This window comes from Capricornis sumatraensis, chromosome 13 (genome assembly GCF_032405125.1).
Source record: "Capricornis sumatraensis isolate serow.1 chromosome 13, serow.2, whole genome shotgun sequence".
Lineage (NCBI taxonomy): Eukaryota > Metazoa > Chordata > Mammalia > Artiodactyla > Bovidae > Capricornis > Capricornis sumatraensis.
This window is the reverse complement of record NC_091081.1, coordinates 24,105,582-24,111,503: the sequence shown is the minus strand read 5'-3', so window position 1 is coordinate 24,111,503 and position 5,922 is coordinate 24,105,582.

Here is a 5,922-nt window from a genome sequence, read left to right as displayed (position 1 = left end):
TGTTACTAGACTCACTCCTTAAAACCTGAATCTGTCTATCTCACAAGACTTTCACTGGTATTCAAGATGAATTCAGACCCCTTGGCATAGCTCCCAAAGCCGTGCATAGTCTGGTTGGCCCTGCTGCCTCCCTGGATGTGTCTCCTATGTTCCTACCTCTCGCTCAGTGTTTCAGTGATATTGACAGTTTACAGTAAAGCTTCCAAGGCAAAGTCGTGCTATTTTCACCTCTACATTCCAGTTTAAGTTGCTCTCACTGTGAGGAATGCTCTCCTCCATCATTTCTTAAACTGATTTCACCTCATCCTTTTAGACTCTGTGGACATGCTGTAATCCCCCAGGAAGCCTTTTCTCACCTATTAAGGAGGATCATCCCAGGCCAGAATAGAGGCTTTGTGGGGATCCGGTTGGAAAAGCATCAGAACACTTGCAAATTGCTCACTTGGCCCAAGAGGACATCATGCTTTGGCTATCACCAAATCTTTACCATATTTAAAGGTAATGTTAGAAAGCTCTAAACATGTTACATGGCTGTCGCAGTGATGGTGCAGTCTCTGCATTGCATACGTCTGCCTTTGGCTAAATGGGAGGAGAGTATAGAAAAGGCTTCTGTACTATAACAGTATTAAAACTACTATCTGTGTGGGTAGATGTATGTTTTTACAATTTAATATAGAAATTTTGTTCCCCATAACAATGTTTTTCATGGTCAGTCTTCAGATGGTTTCTGGGATGACTGGAAAGGTCACAAGATGAGAAAGAATGAAAAGTAACTGGACATTTGAATAACTGGAGATGAGAATTATTATATTTTTGATGTCAGAAACATATTCAACATTTGTGGAACATGAAAGGAAATCTACTAGTTTTTAAAAACTGAGAGAAAAAAAGTCAACAAAATATGTTTAAGTACCAAAACTTGTCCAAGTAATTAGTAAAACAAAACAAAGGAAACTAACTTTATTCTTTAAGTTTGTGAGTTTATTAGAAATACAGGTGCCACTAGGGGGCTCCCGAATATTCCAGAATTGCTGGAAGACCTGAGTATCACACCAGGGGTAATAGAATAACGAATAAAAATGCTCTGTAATTTAAAGTATATTCCTCAGTAACTTAACATTTGCATGTTTGTATAAAGCCTGTAAAATCGAACTTTATTATTTTAAGGTATGCTAGAGTTAAGAATGTATTTATGATAAATAATTTAGAAATGCAAATGTAAGTATGCACCTGATAAGAGAAAGGCACAATGTGCTTCACTGAACTCAATTTCTTTGGTGTAATAAAAGGGGAAAAAAGAACTTCATTTAGTTTTCTGATTACTTTTCTTTCTGAGTAATACAGAGTGAAAATATTGAAAAAGTTTTTTATCACCTGAATTATTGTCTCATATCAATAGATCATTATTTACTGATATGAAGCAAATATACCTCTGTAGATATAGACATATAGATTTATATGGAATTGGATATTAGATTGCTTAACTCTGTGCAACAGAATATACAGAATAAAATTTTAAGTTGTGAATACTAATATATTACTTGTTAAAGAAATTTATGAAAGGCTTGGTCCTGTGTAGATATACTTAAGAGAAAAATATCTTTTATTATATATTAGAATATATTTGATTTATTGTTCTTAGGCATATAAAATGCCAAAATTATTTAAAAATTTCTCCACAGTAACATTAAATTATATTTACGATACAAAGCATTATTACTAGAAAAGGAAAAAGTAGATATTTAGCATCCTTTATATAGTATATTGGATTCATGTTTGTTTCCATGCAGTTTCAGATATGTTCTAAATATGAAGGATTGCATCACATTATTTCTTATTTGTTTCTATCCTCATCAAATGTAGCATGAATATCTGAAAATTCCACATAGAACTATCCTTGAAGTGTATTTTGTGCTCTGGAAAATATCCTTTGAAGTAATCAGGAGTGTTTTATGGGTTAGTAAGTGTCGGAGATGGAAAAGGGGAGAAAAATTATCCCTAGCTTCCCTTCCTTTTTCTTTTTATCATAGTATACATTCTCATTCTTATCTGTTTCCCATTTCAGGCTTTTAATTCTTCCCTAAGATTTGAAATACAGATTGTAAATGAACTTCATCTCCAATGAACAAAAAAGAAAAGCAGCAACAAAATTTTGTGGGCTGTCAAGTAATTCATTCTTACTTTTAGGTTTATACATGTGCATTTTTTCTATTTCTTTCCTACAAACAAAGGACACGTGCATAACTTCTGCACAACATTTACTTGTCTGCCAGTTTTGCTAGTCTAGAAAAAAACAAGACAGGCTGTGAAAGGAAAGGACGGAATTAAATACTAACATATACTTTCTGACTCAGATTTTTACTAAGCAAGTGAAGAGCATACTAAAATATTCAAGGTAGTAGATAAAGTTACTATAATCTTAACCTGGAAGGTTTGGGTTGTGACAATTCTTGCACTAAAATTTTTTCCTCGAAACTTCACCACCACACAAAACTCTACAATTTGATAACTTAAGTCAAAAATCAGATCAATTAATTTGTTAAATGCATACCTTTAGACACATATTTGAAAATTCTGGGTGACTGCTAAATGCATAATGATTTGTTGTTATTATATTATATATCGATTATAACAATATTATCCATGTTTCCAGACTTTATGGCTACTCTCAAATCATTTCATTTCATTGTCTTAAGTATATATATTTGAAAATGATATTTATATGCCTGAGCATGAGAGAAATGCCTATAGGAATTACTTAATGAATGTATATATTAAGCAGCTGAATAAACCATGAGAAGAAAAGAGAAGCATTTTTCATTCTGAGTAATATTTTCTGAGTTGATTTGAGCTTATCCTAGAATAAATAACTGTGTAAATTCATTGGGGGCTGTGAATTTTTCTGATTTCAGGGTGAAAAGTGGCTAAGTAATTCAATGTCATAGGTCTGGCTAACTCATCTTTCATTTAAATATATATATATTTAATATATATTTGCATTCACACATGCATCTAGGCATCCCTGATAGCTCAGGTGGTAAAGAATCCACCTGCATTGTGGGAGACCTGGGTTTGATCCCTGGGTTGGAATGATCCCCTGGAGAAGGAAAAGGCTACCCACTCCAGTATTCTGGCTTGGAGAATTCCATGGACTGTATAGTTTATGGGGTTGTGAAAAGTTGGATACGACTGAGCAACTTTCACTTTTACATGCATCCGTGTATATTTATGTATATATGTGTATTTATAGATTTTTTCCCCTTAAACTGTCATGCATTGCTGATGACACAATGAACTATAATGCATGATCTCTGACTTTTTTAAACTTACTATCCTGTTGGAGATACTTAATCAACATGTATCCTAAGATAAATAACAATACAAGCCAACAATACAAGGAATGGCAGTTGGCAGAACAGTCAAGAGCTGGTCTAGAACCATCATAGGCGAACATCTCTGGGTCTGCACTGGTTTCCCAGGCTGCAAGAAGGGTTGCTCTTGTAACCTCCTCAGGGAAACTCTGGAGGATCAGCCATAAGCTTAGTTTGTTAGTCAAACTACAGCTCCAGCAAGTCATACCCTGTTTTGAGAGCTATAGATCAGCTTTTGCTATACATTCATAAATTTTAATGCAGCATAGAATTATCTCATCATAATTATTTCCATTACCTTAAGGTATATTTCAGATCATTGTTTTCTTATTTAATCTCAAGGGCAAAGTGTATAGATCATAAAATCTAGAATATCTCAAAGGTCATTGAGTAATCAACAAAAAGCTAATCAACTTGAAATGTAGAGTTTTTATCATGTGCCTGTGCCTGCCGCCAACGAATCAAGCTAAGTGCATTTAGCTCTCTAAACTACCATGGAGGGAATGACCCTTTCCCTTATCAGTTTATTAGGGATTTCTCTAATCCCAATAGTTGATTCCAAATAATCCACCTATATTGGCAGGTGACGACCTCTCTCCTTTTCCATACTAATTTTCCATTCTAATTGTCCAGTATTAAAGTCCATCCCTTGTTCCAGCTGAATCATGAAGTGCAGCCTTACTTAGGCAGCTGAAAACCCCAGATTTGACCCAAAGCTTCATGATTGCTCTGACTGTTGGCCTTTTCTTAAATTGTTCATCAATATTTACAAGCACTCTGGCCTACAAATAAAGCACAACTCAGAAAATTACTTCTAAGATGGGGAAATGCGGCTAGTCTCCTACAGGCTGAAGAAGAAAGGCCCCAACTTTGTGGTTTATATTCTAATATATTTCACCTCTATCTTACATTATGGTTATCTTTGAATAGGATTTTCTAAAAATAAACATCTTTCTGAAATAATTTTCCTGGAACACATGGGCTGGAAATTTCTAGCCTGTTTGTATGTATGTGTTGTGACCCATATACAGCAGGCCAGTTGGTAGGTAGGTGGCATGGATCTACTTCTTGCCACATACAAATCCCTCTTAAACTTAATATTCTTTTTCATTTTATTCCTGGGTATAGAGACTCTGAGCCATTTTTTTCCCCAGCAGAGATTGCAGATGATGGACTAGCATCCTACCACACCTCAGTTAAAGAGGAAAATTTGATGTCTGGACATGTGTAGTCTTGTGGAAAGGAACCTTATTTCACTCATAGACAAGAGCAGTAGTATGGCTAGCAGTATTTCCCCAGAGATGGTCTGACTTAAAAAAAAATCAATATCAACTCTTGACACATTTTCATTTACATCAACGCATGGCTTTCAGTCAGGGCACAAATCAATAGGCAGCTTTTAACACTGCCCAACTCTTTATTCCTATCAGACTCAGGCAGGCCATTTGCTGTTAACATACCATGTTTCTTGGGGAGGAAGTTTAACTGTTTTTCCCGTGACTAATCACAACAGCCTAAACTGTAGCATTAATCACATGACACTTCTTCATCACCGCTTACGGCCAATTGACTTTTTACTTAGTGAAAGCGTTTGAAGAAGGCGACAGTTGTTCTAAGGGGGTCAAGAGTCAATGGCAAAAAGAAATATTTAGTTTCAAAACATATACAGTGTATGATTCTAAAGTTGACATCATGCCAGTGAGTCATTACAGGCCTTATCACTTTGTAGGTAAGGTCTCCCAGACAAGATGGAGAATAAGATTTGTTTAAAGTGCTAGCTAAGAGTCACAGCACTTGGATTGAAAACAGTTAATCTGTGCCTTTCTATAAACAAAATCACATTCATGGTTACTGCTGCTGCTAAGTCACTTCAGTTGTGTGACCCCATAGACAGCAGCCCACGAGGCTCCCCCATCCCTGGGGTTCTCCAGGAAAGAACACTGGAGTGGGTTGCCATTTCCTTCTCCAATGCGTGAAAGTGAAAAGGGAAAGTGAAGTCGCTCAGTCGTGTCTGACTCTTAGCGACCCCATGGACTGCAGTCCACCAGGCTCTTCCGTCCATGGGATTTTCCAGGCAAGAGTACTGGAGTGGATTGCCATTGCCTTCTAGCAACTGGCAAAAAGTGTTTTCTCTAAGTTTTGAAAGTGAATTCTTTTTCTTTCTTTTCTTTAAGCTGTCATGAAAATTCAGTAAGGTCTGGTGCCATGTGAGACTGGCAACCTCTGCAGCATTTTGTAGTCTCAATTAAGTGTAATATTTACTTTCTTTACTGCGGTTATTCAGATTTCTAAATAATGATCAAATTCTTATATTATTTAGAAACCACAAAGAGGTTACTAAGCTGAATAAACAGAGATTTACAAAAGTTGACAACTTACTTATTTAGGGCAATTCCAAAGCACAAAAGTAACATTTTAAAAATACATGGAAAGCTAACCTCCTATATTATATTGCATTATATTTTATCTTATCCACAAATAGCAAGATTATCTTTTAAGAGCAGTGCCCCCTGGGACAGTAGTCTCCTCAGTTACTCCCTAAGAAAAAGAT